The 20,536-nt window shown below is 40.1% G+C and overlaps 1 protein-coding gene across 1 annotated transcript in view; it reads left to right on the top strand.

The window, feature by feature from the left end:
* Positions 1 to 7,793: 7,793 nt before the first annotated feature.
* Positions 7,794 to 20,536, top strand: part of chl1a (cell adhesion molecule L1-like a) — a 71,250-nt gene continuing 58,507 nt past the window's right edge. The window contains exon 1 of the mRNA XM_033628928.2: positions 7,794 to 8,169. The gene's annotated coding sequence lies outside the window, so the exon portion shown is untranslated. The remainder of the gene's footprint in view (positions 8,170 to 20,536) is intronic.

Consider the following 20,536-nt stretch of genomic DNA (forward strand, 5'->3'; position numbering starts at 1 on the left):
TATTCATTTTTTTCCTGCACTGTATAAAGTGAGGCAAGTGTGCATGCAAACACACATACTTCCTCTATCCCTCACACACACACACACACACACACACACACACACACACACACAGAAGCAGAGCCCAGAACAACACACTGAAGCTTAAATGTGACCCTTAGCCACATATTCCCAATGTGCATGTGTATTAAAGTCAGTTAACATTTCAATTTTAAAATTTTTCCCCTGGGCACCTATAGTCTGGTGAGCTGCCTGTAATACTGTTAAGTGGTGGTGATGTAACATCTCGTATTCCACTGCAACACTGATATTCTGCACATTCTCACACACCCTCACACCCCTAGGTCTTGATTCAATAAATGAAGGCAGCTGACTTTGATTGCACTTATCAGTCAACATTTATTCCCAGTCCATGTCCGTTTAGAGCCCATCGCAACACTGTTATCTTGTTGGCAAGCAAATATAAGATAATCCATTGCCAGTACAAGTGATATTTTGCATGAGGCATTTGATGTTCCCAGTGTAGGCTCCACAATACAATCAGTCATTTAAAAAAAAATGCATGCAGCATAAGCATTCTCCTCCGATGCAAGACACATTTTCTGTATCCTCTGAAGCATTCTGATTCGGAGAGAGCACCGCTCCACACAACATCATCTCCTTTCTTTCCACACCCCTTTCCTCCATTCTAGCGCTCTTTCATGAATCTGACACTTAAAGGTAAGGTTGGTCAGATCAGACGCTGCAAAGAACACCTGTGTTGTGCGTGGCAAGCAGATCTTAAAAAACTTTACTGAAAGGAATGCATGCAGAGAAAGATCCCTGGCATCTTCAGGTCGATGCGCCCACATGCTGGCCCACAATACAAAGAAACTCAAAACTGGATAATTTCATACAGTGCGCAGTAGTTCAGCCTTGTACTATGGATAATCCTTGAAGGGCTGCTATTATTCACATTTTGAATTATATCCTTGCAACGGCTAAACAACTATCATTCAAAAGCAGACAGCAGTGCAGAATTTCACTTCAAATGTTATATGGCTAAAGAAACCTCTTAAGGTGTGAATCCTATAGTCTGTGATTCTAGTTTTAATTTAATTTGTGTTTCAGCCAGATGTCTGTCATCTAGAGGATCAGTCAAAACTTGCACTCACTTTTAACATTTTTATTGCACCAATATTGATACTGATCATTTGATAAAGGTGCCTGTATCAGCCATTTAGACACAGGGAACAAGAATTTTTAAAACACATACAAATGTTTTCTTAAAAGAACTGACCTCAAATGTGTCCCTAACACTTAAAATTGAAAAGAAAAAATATTTTATTCAGTGTTTTGTCTATCCTCCCCTTTCTCTCCTTTGCAGTCAGATTTATTCACCTTCCTTAACAATTATCTGAATGTTGCCACCTCCAGGGCTGCAGATTTCTTCCATGTGCCTGAAGGTCAATGCCACAATTTGAGGAAGGTTCCAAATGAAGTACCATAATTTTTTTTCTTGTCAGGCTAAAATATTATGGAGAAAGAAACTAGAATTACTACCTCGTGGCTGTATGCCTCCGTGCACCAGTCAGGTTGCACAGTACAATTCCTAAGTTATGACATTAAGTAATGAATAGCAAAGTGTTTTTGCAGAACATTATAATGGCACAGTGAAGCTGACCTTTGACCTTTTGGATATAAAATGTCCTCACTTTATCATTATTCCGTCAGACATTTGTGTGAAATTTTGTCCTAATTACATATAAATTCTTGAGTTATGTCAAAGACATATTTTGTGGGGTCACAGTGACCTTGACCTTTGACCTTTGACCACCAAATTCTAAGCATTCATTCTTGAGTCCAGTCGGACGTTTGTGTCAAATCTGAGGAAACTCCCTCAAGGACCTATATGAGGTATTGCGTTCATGAAAATGAGACAGATGCAAGGTCACAGTGACCTTTGATCTTCAACAACCAAAATCTAATCAGTTCATTGTTGAGTCCAAGTGAACGTTTGTGCCCGAGTTAAAGAAATTGAAGGTGTTCTTGAGATATCATGTTTACAATAATAAGACAGATGAGGTCACGGTGACCTTGACCTTTGACCTATGACCACCAAACTCAAATCAATTTATTGTTGAGTACAAGTGGACGTTTGTGCCAAATTTGAAGAAAAAATCTCTCAAGGTATTCTTAAAAAATCAGGTTTGAAAGAATTGGGACAGATGGACGGATGGACAGATGGACAGACAACCCAAAAACATAATATCTCCGGCCACAACTATCGCCAGAGCGGAGACATTGAAAAGTTAATTGGGGGTCATTAAGGGTGTCACAAGTTTAATAAGATGGCATGTACAGTGAGGTCTTAGACCATTTAACAGAGGTGGGTCTATGTCATTGTTTTGCAAATCACAGGTAAGTCTCTGCACTCAAATCCCAAGTCAAGTTCCAAGTCAAGAAAGAAGTCCTGAATTTTGAGCTTGGTCAATATTAGCCTTGACTTATAAGTAACTATAAATGACGAAACACCTGGAAGTTTTGTGGCTCTGGAAGGTATCAAGTATTTTCAAGTAAAAAAAAAAGGCTCAGGCTTAGAGAAGCCATGAGTCATTGGTGTTAAAGTCCAAGTTGAGTTGCAAGTCTTTTGTGATTTTGTCAAGTTGAGTCTAAAGTCCTCAGATTTGTGATTCGAGTCCGACTCAAGTCCAAGTCATGTGACTAGAGTCACCACCTCTGCCAGTAGGTCACCAGGGAGCCACCAGTCCTTTGAACCACCTGCAACACCATGTTGAAGACTTATTTCGGATGAGCTGTGAAATTTTTCTTACCTACAAGGTCAGTAGATTTGGTGATTTGATAATCTTTTGCTGGGGGTGAAAACACTACCTGGATGGCTGAAAGAACTAAAAAGACAGTAGTATTGAAACATCAGGGAAATGGGCTCAGAAGCTCCCTCCAGTGTTTGACTCCAATAAATAAAATATATGCACAACAGACTCAGCAGCAGAAACACCAGCAAAGGATTTCTTGCTTAATCAGTTGAAAAATCCACACAGGTCTTTTTCATTCAACCAAGAACAACAACAATGAGCAGTGGGAGAAGCAGTTGTGCTGCAGCTGGTAGACATTATTATTCATGCTCAGATGCACTGAAAAAAGAAGCACTGTACATCTACTGCATGAGACTGAGACTGTGATATAGATGTTAATAGTGCACATCAAATCTGGACATAAATCATAACCTTTATGTAGATTTACCAGTGAACTCACATTGCCCAGCATCTCTAAAATCAGATGACATCAACATGTGATGCTTGAATGTGTCTAGGGTTTACTAAAATTGCAATGAAAACTTGTTAAATTATTTCAAACTTGCTGGGGTAAGACTGTGAAAATACTTCTCCTGGATTGTGTGTATGCTTCCCTGGTGTGCAAGGCCATCAGAGATGTCACTAGGGGGCATTGTTATACCACAGGAGGAGAGACCTGCCACCAAAAAAAATTATACATACATTACTATGGCAACTAGATTGTCTCCTTCCTCTGTCAAACATATTTTACATGTTTTTCTGTGTAGCTCAAAAAATACAGGGCAGAGGTCAATGTGAACTACCTTTGGGACTGTATATATTGATAAAAAAAATTATTTCTATGACATGCCAGGCTTAACACTTGAATAAAGAGTTGTCACTTTTGGCAAAACACTGTTTTTCTGTAGAGTTACTTCTTTTTATACGTACTGCGACTCGAACGTGTAGGGGAATCTATAGATCTCACTTATAGGCAGTGAAGTGCTTTGGGCTGGAGAGAAACACAACTTGAGGTCAAGATTACAGGTCAGCGCAGCACAATGGCCTTATAATGGGTGAAAATGTGTGATCTTCAAGCTGTTCTCTGGTGTCTCTCTCTATAGAGGGTAATGTCAAGGTTCAGGACACAGTGTTTGCTGCCAGTTCGAGTGGTAATTGGAATGTAAGCTTCTTCTCTATAGCCTTACAATTAAGTTTGGACCCTGTGGGAGCGGAGCATGGCATGGTGAACTTCAGAGTGAAAAGCTTCATCTATGGTCTAAATGTGTTGATGGGAGTAAACTTGTTCGTGTTCGACTGCATCAAGGTTTTTATAAGATTGAATTGCAAACATTTCTTTGGATTAACTGATCTAAAATTGAAGCACTTGTTTTGTGGCAGTTATGCTGTACAAAAAGTACCAGTAGATTGAAGAGCCTCGCCTCAAGAGCGTTTTTAAAAGCCTAACATTAACCTTGAATGCTGATGTATGCCTGGAAATTGCTATCTCAAATTTATAGTCCAACTAAGAGCACTTGTCAACAAAAGTCTATTTTTATACTTTGGTTTACAGGAGAGGCAGCGCATCCTTGACTGTGTGATTTACATCCTTTGATTACAAAGTCAGTGTCAACTAAAACATACTGTGCATGGAATGAAGTGCTCGATCTGTGTTGTCGGGATGTCCATGAGAAAATAAGGTAAATGTACTGTGTGTGATGAATAAAGTGAAGCTGAATAATCAGGGGCACACCATGGATAAATGTCACTGAATTACTTTGCTTTTTAATAGATATACTTTACTGCAGGAGTGCAGGAGTAAATGTAGATTTAAATTTGCTTATATATGATGCCATTGCTAACAGCATTCCTAAGATCTTTACATATTTTACTGTATGGCAAGAAGAAAATAATGATAGTAAAGTAGAGAAAATAAATACATAATAGTAACAATATATAGAAATAAAAATGCAGTAGGCTGGTCTGACACAAACACAAATACATATACAGCATTTATACACATACACACGCATATACAGTACAGACATACATATCTCTATATACCTACACGCACACACAAAGAAAAAAAGACTCTTTAAACTCTTCAGAGCTGTATCCTTCATAGTTGTTTAATTGTGGTCATCATATTTAATCCATTTATTTCACCATTTCAAAAAAATTTGTTCTTGATTTCGGATTCTACAGGTTATCCTTTCCATTTCTGAAACTTTTTTTTACATTTGATTTCCAGTTATCAGTTCAATTAGTTAGATTTGAGGTCTTGAATTTGTCTCACCACAGAGCTGTGTACTCGGTCTGCTTTATAATGCCACCCTTTTACAAAAGGTTTTATGCCGCATCAGTCAGGTTTAGGGGGATTTAGTGGCACCTACTGGTGAAGACTGCAGATTGCAACCAGCTGAAACTTCTCCCTGTTAGAATTCCTTCAGTGTTCATTGTTCATCGGAAGGTTTTTTGCCAGGAGCTGAATTATCCACAGAGATCTCCTCCTCTCCTAAACAAACTGACACAGTGACTTAAACTGGTAAAAACACTGAATAAAGCAGTAGCATGTTAAAAAAAATGGTTTTCCATGCTGCTCATTGAGGGGCTGCTAACTACGGTGGCTGGCGTTAAAATGCAAAAGGCCCTATCTAGAGCCAGTGTTTGGTTTGTCTGTTCTGGGCTACTGTAGAAATATGATGGTGAAACAAAGCAGACCTCATGTAGATATAAACAGCTCATTCTAAGGTAAAGGAAAACACAATTATTATTTTCAGGTGATTAAACAGTAAAAAAAAAAAGAACATACTTATATAATATTCATTTTCTGTCAGTATATCATCCTAAATCCTACACACTGGAGCTTTAACTTGTGTTAATAAGATTAGAAATTCTCATTTTAGTGCTCTCTGGGTGTCAAAACTTCCTAATCTTCCTATACAGCGTGCCAGGGCTGACGTCAAAACCCGGAAGTTTAGCATCGCGCTGGTTCCCGGAAGAGAAAGTGAATGTGATTTTTGCATTGCGTTTTGGATTATGTCAGAAAATAAGCTCCGTGGCTAACACAAGTTTATGATACTTAGAGGTTTTGTTCAGCGAGATAATCTTCACATATGAACACCTTTCATACCACATTTGAAGCTTAAATGCGATCGCCAGAAGTAAAAAGCTAACTTTAGGCTTTAACGGACTACATGACTACTCCAAGGTCGCATGACTCTTGACATCACCGCCACTAAGCTTTCAACTGATTTCGGCCACTTTATTTTAAAAACATTGTATAATGGGGAAATCGGACTGTTTAAGCTAAATAAGAAGCTGTAACGGCGGACTGCCAGAACTCTTGCCTGTTCGGGGGTGATGACATTTAATGTCCCCGACAGGGTTTGTAGTCGTATTGAGCAACTTGTTAGCAACCGCCTTTTTTACGACACGTAAAAACTTCAAAATTCACAAGTAGGGTATTTACTGACGTGTTTTATGTCATAGAACAAAACCTGAAACTCGCTTAAGCTTTTCTTAACCACAGACCTTATTTGAGGCATTTTACCAAAATCCCATTCAAAAAACGTATTGACTTTTAGACGAGAGAACTGGAAGTGCTAAAGGCGCTAACAGAGTTCTGGGTTTACTGGCACACTCTATTATATTCAATAAATGCCAGAGATAGGCGTGCAATAAATAACTACTTTCATTAGCGATTGATTGGACAATAATTTTTAAATGAATCAATTAATTATCTACAAAATGTCAGAAAATAGTGGGGGAAACAGCAATTTTCTAAAGCCCAAATATATTTCAGCTGCTTGTGCTGTCTAACAAAAACTCCTAAAGTTATTCAGTTTACTACCATAGAAGAGAGAATTCAGTGAATTCTCATATTTGAGGCGGCAGTAGCTCAGTCCATAGGGTCCAAAGGGTCACTGATTCAAGTCCCCGTCCGAGCCAAGAATGGAGTGTGGACTGGTAGCTGGAGAGGTGGCAATTCACTTCCTGGACTCTGCCGAGGTTCCCTTAAGCAAGGCACTGAAGCCCCAATTGCTCAGGGTGCATGGGCAGCCCCCTGCTCTGACACCTCTCCATACAATGCATGTATATGTCCTGTTTGTGCATGTGTATGTTTTCAGTATATCTTCTTCTTCTATTTCTTCTTCTTACCTTTACAAAAAAGAATGAAATGATTTATCAATTCTTATTATTAATTCACTATTTGTTTCATCACTACTCTTATACTGAAATCCCCTCGTCATCTGGAGGCTGGTCTCAGCTTACCCTGCTGATGTGCTCAGATGGATTTGTATCATTAATTTAAAATTTTCTTGACTTAATAGCCAAGAGCATCTGAACACGGTGCCTTATTATGTCAGCTACATGTGTAATTACTGTCAAGAATGCTCTTTCTCCACATACCTGCACTTCACATGCCTTCAGACAGGTGAAGAAGCACTTCAGATGACAGAACATTTCAATTCTAGGACAGTAAAACACACAATACATTTCTCTTTCTTACAGTATAGTCTTAATTGTTTGTGTTGACTCACTGAGCTGAAGTGAACTCAGATGGGTGTGTCAGTCTGTACAAACACTGGCAGAGTTTCAGGTATTTTCTCTCACTCTTTAAGTGCCCATGTGAGTTATCCTATTGTACAGTATTACTTGTGCATTAAATTATACTTAGCTGTAACACCTTTACATGTGGGCAGGCAAATTACAGTGGAAGATGAGAGAGGGAAAGCCCACTCAGCAGACATCTATCCTCCTTTGTTATCACGTGCATGAATGAGCAGTGAGTGACCTTTGAAATCACGAATAGCAGATGTGGCAGACATTAATAAGGAGGCTCAGCTGTGCTTCTTTTATATGAGCAGCAGCACTGTGCGCAGTTATTGTGAATAGAGGGGGAAAGTGATGACGCCGCTCTCGCGCCTTCCCCTTGATTGACACTCCGCACGCGCGCGCACGTACACGCGCAGTGAAATATTTCCCCGTGTTTTGTATACGCACATATTTGACTCAAAGCCTATGGGTGCCGGCCGGTTATAGTGCATGACAGCAGCCATTCCAGGCGCACCGTCTTCAGAGTCACTGCTTGTCCTTTGACCTCTGTCGCTTCCAAAATAGAGAGACGACCTTGTGGAGACTTGAGTCATAGTTGCAGTTGTTGACTGCGCACTTTTGGCCGTCAGTCAAAGAGTCTCTCACGTTGGGCGACTGAGGGTTAAAAACTACCTCATTAACTTGTTGCAGAGTGTTCCTCCTGCAGGAGTTGTGAGGACTGAAAGTTACCATCACTTTATTTTGGACACGACGAGCGTCTCCTGAGGGGACTGAAGAGGAAACCTCCATAGGTGGAAAAGGACCGTTGTCATCACCCCAGCTGCTCGTCTTATGGGTAAGCTGCACAACTAAATGAACTTCTAGACAATGTTGCTTTATTCAGGTTTGAGACAGAAAAGCTATTCAGCACAGACACAGAGGTAGATGGTGAGCAACTGGGATGCCAGCATACAGTCAGAACGTGTAAAGCCAGCACACTCCATCAAACCATCACTGCAAGCTGAAAGTTTATCAGTTGAAATCAGGAGCAGGTAAAGCCTTTGCTGTGGGCTGTGTGATCCCTGTGAAGCTCAGAGACAAAACAACCAGCACTCAATCTGTGCCCATGCAGGTTATTGGACAGTTGTACAGTGGATTAAATATAAAAAAAGAGTGAAGCAGAAAGTCTGAAAGTACTGACTTTGTCTCGTCTGTGCTGGAAATGCAGTACTTCTTCACTACTCTATAAGCTTCTCCCTCCCTCTGGATATCAGGCATGTTTATGTGCACAGTTATTCAAGGGGTTTTTTCACCCTGACTGTACCTGCAACTGTGCCAGAAACATACTCCCATTACATTAATAATGAAGATGTTATCAATAATATAGCAAAACATATATACAGCAATATACAGATTTTGATACCTAAAGTTGCACATCTGCAGCTGTATGCTACCCTGTGTGGATGCGAAAGGATTGCTGTCATACTTGTAAAGCATAGTCAGGTAAAACCGTTAATAATACATGAACAAATAGAACGCCACAGTATTTTCTTATATGATCTAATCTGAAGTTTTGCTTATGGCTAACATTACATTATTTATTGGACAGGGTGTCTACAGGTCCATAAAAAGTCTTAAATAAAGGTGTTTTTTTAAACATAAGGCCTTAAAAAGTCTTAAATTGTCTTAAATTCATGACTGTTTACAATCATTGGACAGACCAAGGAATTGCAATAATAAAAAGCATTTATGACAGCGATGAGATTTTGTTTTCTTTTTACATTAAGCACATTAAACCTAAAGTCACCCAATTGTCATTTTTCCTTACTGTTTATTTTGAAATGACATCAGTGTGTTCACCGGGAAAGACTATTTACACACAGATATATGTCATGTGTATTCCATTGCAGGTTTGGTCTTATGTTTCGTATAGGGTGGTATTAAAAAGGTCTTAAAAAGTCCTAAATTTAACTTGGTTATATCTGTAGACACCCTGTTGGAAATCAATTCGTCTTCACTGCTCTAAAACCGTAGATGCCAGTTGATACACAGCGCAATTTGCTGTGTAGGGTACTGTTTTAGAGCAGCGAAGAAGAACAGATTTTTGAGAAAATTGCCATTTTATTTTGATTTGAAACTACTTTAATATTCATTAGCAAATTCCATGATGGGTGCATAGTAGTTGCTGATACCTGATAAATTCAGAGGCATTTCCAATACTGGTATCAGTATGCACAACAACTCTAATTAATATGTAACATCATATTGCAGCACTGTCTTATAATAATTTGTGATCTCTTTAGTGTGCTTTATGTTTACCTTTATTTCTGCAACCACCATAATGTAGCTATTCCTGCTGCTCCCTAACCAAAATGAACTTCAAAGTTAATTCACGTTTTCACTTTTTCATTATTGGATTTTGTGGCATATGGTTTGTCAAGGGAAATGAAAGTGAGGAACATACAGAGTTTGTATCACACTCTTGCAGGCCATGCTGATTGCAATTGAGATGTTCTGTCTTTTCCCTATCCCTCCTGCTGGGCAACATTTATCACTACATTTCCTACAGCAGATTTAATTAAAGTGTTAATTAGAGTTGGGGATTTTCATTGGCAGTGTTTCGGAGTTTTGTGATTGTTAGAGATTTACATTAATGTGGGTGATACTGCTTTACAGTCATGTTAAACCCACTCGCTCGCTCGCTTTCTACCTCTTTTAAAAGTCAGACTGCCTAACATGAATGCAAATAGCTCACAGTGAGATCAGCTCTCTCTGAGTCTGTCCCTCTGTCTGGCCACTCAGAAAGTGAAGAGGAGAGGTGACGGGTGAGTTGCCCAGAGCTTTGGCGACGCTCATCCCTGTGAAGTTGGCCCATTCACTCCTGTGCAGCTTTGTCATAGCGAAATGGGTCGAGTCTCTCTCTCTTTGTGTGACCCAACTTGACTGAAATGCGGTAATTGGGGACTCCTGGGATCCTCGCTCCCTGTGGTGATGCTCAGGCCAAGCTTTCAATAAATCTGTTGTACAGTACAACATGGTGTTACATGAGAAACAGGTCAGCTTTTAATTTAAAGTTTGAAAAACTTCCAGTTGTTCGTTCAGCCGTGGTGTCATCTCGCTCAGATTCTACCCCCTTCACATGTACAGGGTCATGTGGTCTTAAATGACCCTGGCTCAGTCAGCTGTCCGTTGGCCATGTGGTAACACAAACAAGACATTTCCACAGGTCTAAGACGTCATAAGAGAATGCCTTTAAAACCTATTGAAGAATTCCCATAAGCCTCAGCTGCACTTTGAGATAAATGCTAAACTGTACATATGATAACAGTCTATGGCATCAATTGTTGATTAATTGATTGACAGGAAAGTAATAGGCAACAACCTTAATCGATAATTTATCATTTCAGTTCAATCTTCTTAAATGTGAATCATAGTAAAAGGAATATCTTTGTGTTCTGGGCGTGCTGGTTGAATAAAACAAGATATTTGAAGTATCTTTCCTGCAGGTAATCAGTTGATTAGTTAATCATGATAATGATCAATGTAGCCCTCAAAGCAATCACAATTTTTGTCCGTAAAAGGTCAGAAAACTTTGGTGGCCGACAAGGAACACATGACACTGGCCCAAAACATTTTTATTCAGAGAAATGTGCTGCAGCTTTAGAAACAATGTCAACACAAAAACACATATGAAAATCCAAAAGAAATAGAACAATGGAAACGTGCTGCAAAAAGCCAATTGTCAACACAACACACCTTCAGGGGGAATCCTGGGATCCTTGCTCCCCCAGGCCTCTAGGGGGAGCGCTAAGCGGAAGAGCCTGATTTCTTAATCTGAGACAAAGAGGCCAGTCGAGAGAGTGTGTTCAGAGACCACTGATAAACCATGTAATATATCTGACATGTTGGTTTTGCCACTGCCCCGCCGCCTTAGGGGACTAGCAGCAGTCCTGAGTCCATTCATCCCAATGCGAAAAGCAAACATAAGTACAGATTATGGCCGTTTCCTTTTCCCCATAGTGACTGATGTAAATATCGTACCCATTTTTCAAAAGCCCCAGCCCTTCCAAACATTCTGACACTAAAATATCTTCTTTTTTTTTTTTTTGACAGAAAATCAGGACAAAACTAATTGTGTTCGAGATGCGTCTCTGTTTTAGCAACACACTCTTGTGAGATTTGGTAACCACTGAAGTGATCTTACGCTGGGTTGATATCAGACATTAAGCTAGCAGATAAAAACGAGCTGTAAAATAAAGAGCAAATATCAAACTTGTATTGTATGTAGTGTTGTATTGTTTTGGATTTGATGTCATCTATCCACACGAAGTTTACTTCACTTCCAAACAAGGTGAGGGGATGCCAGGGAGAGATGATCACGCCCACTTAGGTGTCTGGAAGTCTATACCATTGCGTACCACTGGCGCAGTTTGTAATGTGTTATCTTTTTAGAGTACCTTTGGTGCATTTGTTTTTGAAGCAGGAAGAAAAGTTGAGTTAAGAGGCGACATAAGAAGGCAGGTATTCTCGTTTTACATTTGGCATTAGTGTTTTACAATATTGTAAAAGAGAAACAGATTTGTATAGACATCGCTAGCTAAGTAAATCCACTTACTCCATTTTTCTTCCTGCCTCAAAAACCTAAACTGTCTCGTCTGCTCTCCCTCTCTTGGGTTGATAAATCAAGCTGTCCCACTTAGTGCTGCCCCTAAAGGCCTGGAGGACTTATGTTGCATCAACTGGATATGCAGTGTTCCTTTATTTGCATGTTTGCTGTAAAAGTGTTGATCATTGCAGCTCTGCTTGGATCCATCTGTTCACTTAAACACACTGACACGTCTGGCTCTGCTTTCTTCAGTTTAAAGATTTCAATATTCTTCTTCTCTAAGAAATACTGTATTGTGCACATTGTTTTGACTAAAGCGTTCTATACAAATACGAATTGAACCTTCCAAATCCATGGCTCACCGACATTTTCTGGTTTATTACAGGCAGAGAAAGGATGATAAATTCTAAATGTCAGATGGTGAGTGGTTTGTCTGAGTGCACTTCTTAGGAAGCAAGCAATTGAATGCAAACTGACAAGGGATTCACGCTGAAAATGTCATAATGCTTTGACACCGTGAAATGGAAATCAAAACTTTCCAAGGCAAATGGCTCCCTGGTGGCAACAATGAGAGAACATGAATGTAAAAGTGTTTTTCAGTAAATCACTTCTTGCTGTTTTTTCAGAGGTTGTACACACCGTCACCCTGGGACAGGTATGTCCAGCATGTGTTGCCACATGCCAGGCATGTTGTCTCCACCTCCCTACTTTAGCTCTCAGAGAAAAAGAGAGATAATAGCCTCTCAGCAACCTCTGTAATTGCATAATTGGAGCCTGTCGGAGGAGTTTTACTCTATTGACTATATTGCAGTTCTAGGGAAAACACTGGCATTACAGAAGTCATAAACAAACACTCCCAGAACTTGAAACTTTGTGAAATAAATACTATACTATTAATATGTGATTATGAAATGTTGTATGTAGCATATGTATGCAGCATTTTGTTGTTGTATAAGGCATTGAATGAGTTTGAAATGCAGCCAAATGTGTCGTGACAGAATAGAGTATATTTAGCTGCTGTCAGCATCTGAGCAGCTCATTGTTATCCATCAGGAGCAGCTAGTGCAGTATAAGAGCATTACCAGGCAGGGGGTGAGTTTCTCAGCCACTTAATCAGGGACGCTCTGGGAAGAGTAAAACTCCATGCCAGTCACATATGTAGTCGACAACAATGTGCTGTCAACATGCAGCCACTGCATGAAGGAATATAACCTAATAATCTAATTTAGTTGTCAGATAAGACCGTCTCGATTGCATATGACTTCCAGAGGGAATTCAGATGGTTAAATGTGTGCATTTGCTGTTATCAAATTCTGAGAGCTTCTTGGAATCGATCTCTGCGTTGGAACTTTATCGACGAGGCAGACACAGTAGGGGATTCCCTCAATTAGAAAGTATAGGAAGGGAGACGAAACACAACACAATCATTTAGTATAAAGCAATTAAAGGTTTCTCATCCCTGCAAAAGATACAAGTTGTTAAAAAGCCATAAGATGTTAAATTATTCCACGTGTGCAAAGCACTCTAATTGCAGTAGGAACAACAACTAAGTGTAATTGAACATATTCTGACTGAGACACTACAATTTCACCATCAAATCATTCATATATTACTGTCATCAGTTCAACAAAATTATATGTGGGGAAACAAAATGCAAAGAGTGCTTTAGACGGCAAAGTCTGCAAAATATATCTCTTATTCCTGAAGCATGAAAAAATGTGATTGTGTTTGCTTTTCTAGAGAAGCACAATAATCACATATTTTACATATCAAAAGCCTTGGAGAAAGCATTCATGTGGATTAACTGTTTAAGTACTGTTTAAGAAGATAATCTCAGAATACTGCATACATGAATAAATTCAGCAGCCTGTGTACTTGAGAAGATAGCAGCTGTCAGAAACATAGTATCATGATTAAACTTTGCATGTTGAAATGATGAAATGAAAATTGGCTTAGCTGCACCACGCGTTCCATCATCAACCAGCACTCCGATACTAAACTAATGGATAAAAAGAATCTAAAGGAGAATCTTTATGTCTGACAAAGAATGGCAGGTGGCTCTGCTGTGTCGTTCTCAAGGTCTTTCCTACTGTGAGTATTAGTTTGTGCATCAACTTCCTACTTCTGTGCCATAAAAGGACACGCAGGAATCCCTTCCCCACTCCTTGCGCAATAATTTAATGGTGCTTGCTTGGCTTTGATCAGAAGATGACCATGAAAGAGAAACTTTAAGGGTTGTGCACCGATGTGTGTATTTGGCGCGGAAATTTATTGCCCTAAACCGAGGACGGCCAATCCACAGTTGGAATGCTTGTGAAATATTTACAGGATTCACTGACACAGGAACTTGCCACCATCAATGCTGCGGTTTAAAATAGAGGGGTCACTGTCAGAAACTGATTGTGTCATCAGCCTGTCTGGCTTTTCACATTTGTTGACAGATTTGTTTGCATCAAAACTTTCACCCGTCAAGGGATTATGCTTGTATGAAATGTCTTTAAAATTCCCAGTAAATCTTTCCGGCGTAGATACCAGCAGTCTTGTTACCATGGTGTCTGGCTTTCTGCCTCTCAGCCCTGGCAGCTCCTAACAACCCAGAGCAAAGGTCATGACCGCTCCAGTCGACAACTGTTTGGTGAAATCAACGCCTCACACAGGGGGCACAAATAACTTTGCACCCTGTCTGAATTGGAGTAACTGAAGTTTCTCCAGCGAGCACAAGAGAAGAGGGATGATCTGGCTCCAGGGGCGGTCACGTACGCTGTCCTCAGCCTCCCTCTACCCCCTGTGCTGCACTTGCAGGAGCCTTTGTACAAGTTCAATTGACAATAGGCTGCATTCCTCCGAGCAAGTGAGGAACATGGTTTGCTGGCACTTGAAATGCTCTTCACGGCATTCATATGGAGTCCTGCTTTTGAACAGTGCCCTCACTGTTAAGACCCCTCTTTCGAGACAAACGCTCACTTTGAGATAGAAATACAGAAATAAGCTGTGACATATACAGCACATAGCCTTGTTGACAGTGACAGCATGTCCCAGTTGCCAGATTAGGAAGTAAACATTCTCCTCTGCGTGTGGTCACCACCTGCAGATTCCTGAGTGGATCATTGCAAACTTTGTTTTGTTTTGGTCCTGGAACCTGTAGAGAACCTGAACTTTAGATAGGCTTGTTCAAAATCAAGACATGTCTCTTGATCAACAAGAGACATGTCTGAAGCTGACTGTACAGCAGGCTCATGTGTGGGACCACAATAATAAGAGGTTGTCTGAGTTTGACAGGAGTGAAGAATTCGGCTATGACGCATGGTTTCCATGTCCATACATGTTGCCCTGCTTTATGCCTGGGATGATCTACTTGAGCTACAACAGGTCCCTGCCACTGATGAGAGACAAATAGTAGGCTCCAAGAATGTCTTTTAGTTTTCTTCCATTGTAGCATTTCCAGTGTTCCTTGATTCTCAGTAACATAACAAAAAGCCCTTTCATCTTCAAATGTCTTATTTTGTTCGACCAACAGTCAGAAAAAAGATAGTTTTCCTATAGCCCCTTTCTTAAAAGCAATGGGCAAGGTTACAGTCGGCATTCACACCCAGATCAAAAGACTCCGCAGTAGTCACTAGGGCTGTACCCAACTCAGACAGTCGAATCAGATTTGGCTGTTTAATTTAAATATTTGACAATTCTTTTTCATATAACATTGTAAAATTTGAGTGGGCTCAGCAGGACGGTCAGTGTGACAGTGGCATTCACTTAGTTAACAAGCTAAGTGCCCTAATGATGGTTTGGAAATGTGCAACACATTTTTTTTCCAACACAGGTATCAAACAAAAGCCAGAGACTGTGTCTCTCTTAAGCTACTGTGAGTTGTAAATTCACCACCTCTATGCAGGCGAAAGAAGACAAAGGTATTTCAGCTGCTGACTGTACCAAAGAGTATTGTGAAGGAGCACTCACTCTGCAGATACAACTGGGGACTAAAACGTCCCCAGAAGGTCATCGCACAGCACACTGACTAGCACGACTGCTTGACTAGAAGCAATACTTGATTCAACTGAGGGCTCTCCGACCAATTCGAATCTCCAACTTTCAGGTGTGGCCCTAGTAGTCACAGATATTTATTGGCTATTGGCTCTGTTAGGCAATGATAGAAATACAACAAACAGATGAGCTTGCTAATTTTACTGGCGAGATGCAATGACATGCCACCACAAAACAGCATCTGTCTCCACCCAAGCAGTGCTTAAACATCATTGCAAATTAGTTTGCACTGATTTTGACTGAGACTGAATGAGAAAGAGATATTACAACTAGAAATTATCACTGTAACATTTTCACAGACTTCCATGCTGCTTTCTACTGTTTAATAAACTGTTTTCCAACCTGTCGTGAAGTTAAACATGATGCACCAGAAAAAAACAAACAAAACAAAACAGAAGGACATGCTACACACACTAATTTTGGTGGGAAAATGGTATATCATGCACAAAGACCCACTTACCTTGCATTAAAATGCATTTTGGGTGCAATCAGGTGCTGTTCACCCATATGAAAGTACATGCACCCAAAACACACTAAGGCCCGATTATGATTGACTCGGCCAGACCAATAGAAGTCAGGGACTGATTATGACCACATTGACCACAAGTGTGTATTCAGTCCACGTACAACAACCATGTGGTTAATACGTAATAGCTCATGATTGTTCCAAACCAGCAGGGTAGCAGTGGCTCTTCTTTCCTGATGCTGTAGCTGCATTGCACATGGTTGTCTCTCTCTCATCTGATGCTAACACCACCGGGTTGTGTCCCTCATCTGCAATGTATTCTTCCTGGTGATCACTTTTTTTTTTCTTTTTTTTTTTTTCATGTTTTAAATATTTGTTTTATTTTCATGCCAGTTTTGTCTCTGAAAATGCAGGCAATATCCTGATTGTCACTCTTTGTGTTTTTAAAGATAATATATATGGGCAATCTGTATACAAGACACATTTAAATCAAGGTGTTAACGTAGTCAAAGAAAATGATAAACTCTTCTCATTTTAGAGGCTAGAAGAAGACATTTCTGACATAAACAATGATTGCATTATCAAACTGATGAAAAAAGAGGGTAGCCATGCATTAAATTAAAACATATGTTGAAAATATTAGAGGTTTTTGTTTTTATAACCACTAGAAGCAGCAGCCTTTTCAATGCTCGGTTTCCCCCCAGTGGTGAGCACGTTGCAAAGTGTTGTACACACGCGTGTTTTAATTCCAAAAGTGTGTCATGGTATGTTGTTTTATCTTTATCATATTTTCCCCAGGCCTCTGAAATCCTTAGCTCTGCTTCTGTAGCACACCATGGAAGGATTAACTTTGACCCTTGCACTCAGCCCAATGATTTTGCTCATCCACTGCTGGTATTCCTAACAACGAGCTCTGAACTGAATGTCTGTCTTTTCCTGCTGCTGGAATTTGATTCATATGCTAATGAGATGAATTCCCATGGATTTCTCTCTCCTGTGCCGTAGATATAACCCCCAAAACTCTCTGCTCCCCCCTCTTGCTTTGTGTCTGTTATTGTCTCTCTCGCACTCCCTAACTTTCATGCGTTCGCGGGGTCACAACCTTACTCACAGTACACAAGACTCTTGTATGCATTTCTACCTTTACAGCAGGTGTTCACATACATTTGCATTGTCATCAGGCCATGTAGAGGTTCAGGCAAAACAGCATGCATTTCTCTGCTTTTCTGAAACACTCTTTGAATAGACAAAGGTGAGGCAGCTTGAAACACTTGTTTTAAGGGATGTGAGTTTCTGACTTTCTTCTGGAATAAATCTGCACATTAAAGTGCAACAACATAGTTTATTTTTGTCACGTTGAAAATGAAGGACTGGTAACTATAATAGTAATCTTACCCCTAACGAGGTTTACAGAAACACAGAAATGCTTTCTGATTGGCTCATAGGTCTGTTTAAAATCTATATGAGTACTGTGTAAACATAAGTCTAGTAAAACAATTAAACCAGTTTAAGTTAGAACTTAAGAACTAGCAGCAACTGTTGCATTGCCTCATGTCATAAGTCTTGGCAAAAACGTTGCACCTGAATACACCTCAAAGATCCTAACTGATGGCCAGCTAACACATGTTTGGCACCTGCATGAGAGGAAATAACTCCACACCAGCAGATGGCAGTAGTCTGAAGTCGTCATTCAAAAAGGGAAACTGGAAGACTGTCTTGACGATTGTCCTAACTGGCTGACAATCGTCAAGACAGTCTTGACAATCGTCAAGACTGTCTTGACGATTGTCAGCCAGTTAGGACATTAATAACACAATCTAATGTTGAAAAAAATAAATTATATTTACTGTGCACTATTATGTGTAACTATTAAATACAAACAATTTCTAACCATTTCTGTTGAAGAGCTCAATGGCTAAAAAGATAATCTTACCTTATGTTACACATTTGTTTTCACTCTGTTTTGACTTAAGCTTTTTGTTTACTTTCTTCACTTCCATTTCTATTCTCGTGCGGGCAATCCACAGTGGCCAGGAGCAAGTCAGAGGGACCTTGGGGTGATTAGCTAGCAGAAAGTGGGGCAAGAAGGGACTGAGTGAATATGCTGTGCGGAACTCTACAATAACAAAAGATTAAATTAATCAATGTATGGGAAACACTGAGTTACTTCAGGAGAGGACTTCAGAGATTAGATTGGAAGTATACTGGAGCACATGCACTATTAGAGGCAGCAAACGTATTGAAAATTCTTGTAATAAAGTTTGTTACCTCTCGCCTGTGTGCTCCTCTGTACTTCCGACCTAATCTCTGAAGTCGCTTCTGGTATAAGGTAGCCATACTCTGAGAGCACCAGACAGGTGCATGCTTCACATTTAAGAGCGCTAAATTTCTTACTTCTTCTAAACACTGGGTTACTGTATGAAACGTGTGCATGTGCCTGTGGTCATCTGTCAGGAGGGGCTTAGCACGGGGGGAGGAGAACTGCAAAAGAAGGGGGAAATTTCAAATTCTGCCTTTAAATTAAGGCTGAAGGTCATTGTTGCTGATCTGGAAAAGGGAAAGCTTGTATCCAAGTGTACACACACCTAAGGCACAGTCTCTATATGAGCTTGTTTTTGAAATGTATTTTTTTCTCTGTATTGTCAGTATTGACTCTTTAACCAATAGCTGCATGTTGGATTTTCATTAAAACAGAACACACTCTCAGTCTAATGTATTCCCTGCTACTAGCAATACCCTTGTGTGTGAAAGTGAGGTATTTGGTAATTGTTAGCCAGCAGAGTTGCCAGGGGGGATGTTGCAATCTCTGACTTACAGTAAACAGGCTTTAGTTGATACTTGGCTCTGAATGTGGGACCAGCCACTGTGGGTGTAATCACAACCTGCCAACAAGTTCTGTGTCTGTGTTGAAACATTTATTAACCTGATTGATGTTGTCACTTTATGTGGCCCACCTGTTCACATGCAGAAAGACGTCAAGCAGTGTATCATCTGCATACAGATTGATCCAGGCCACCATGTCCTTCAGAACATTTTTTTTCCTTTGTTCTGGCACTTTCCTCAGTACACCAGCTCCCAAACTTCCGACCCAACACAGTGGAACCCCTAAAACACTCTTTAATGGACCCTTTCAATAGGGCGCGCAGACCAGAACAAACACTTTCATTCATGGCGTTCCAGAAATGCTAATGAAGCAAGGCCCTGACACTTTCACAGGGGTACCCCTGTCATGGGCCTGTGTTAGACGGCAGTGAGGCTATCATTCACGCAGGGTGATGCAAGGTACAGCTCCTATGTTTCCTGTTCCAAGAGTAATTTAGACCTACTGAGCTGATGAGACTCCTCAAGCACCATTGGCTCTGAGCCACAGCATTGACTCAACAGATTCAGGGTTAACTGGGTTAAAACAGGCTGAAATTGGAGTCAGTTTCCAGAACAGCACATGAAATGCCTCCTTTAGTGCTGTAATAGTTTTATCAAACATCAATCACTTTTACATTAGAATGACCCTGATTGTGTTTTAGTTGACTTTTCTCACTGATTGAGATCATATGACTCATAAATGAAGTATCAGTGGTCTATTTTCTTCATTACATTTCAATTTAAAAAAGAGGGTTGTACTTATCGGATTGATAATGTGTTGTGAGCCCTTGTCAGAGCTTGCTTTGCATGTAATGATATTTAAGAAATGGCTTTAAGGGTACACTTGGGTGAGGTGACTCAGAGTCTCTTGACATGTTGCAGCAGATGCTTCATAACTCAATGATTGCCAGCTCATCATGAGTAAGCTGATAAGTAATTTACTTCAGATGAGTTTCTCACAAATGTGATGAGGTTGTAAATGCGGTAGATACCACGCCAGATAAATTGCCTTTGCTGATTTTTTTTCTCCCACAGGCATGTGGTTAATGTAGAGAATTTCAGCAATTAACAGCTGATGCTTCAGAAATATTTCACTTTTATTTATCTTGGTAGAATGTTATCATGCATTGACTGTGTATCATTATTGCCCCATATGCCAGGAATCATATTTTATTTTAAATCTGCACAGATTATGCATAATACCTCCTAATGTCACACACACTTATGGGATTGGAGTCTTGGCTCAGACTC

Source organism: Epinephelus lanceolatus, chromosome 8, assembly GCF_041903045.1.
Source record: "Epinephelus lanceolatus isolate andai-2023 chromosome 8, ASM4190304v1, whole genome shotgun sequence".
NCBI lineage: Eukaryota > Metazoa > Chordata > Actinopteri > Perciformes > Serranidae > Epinephelus > Epinephelus lanceolatus.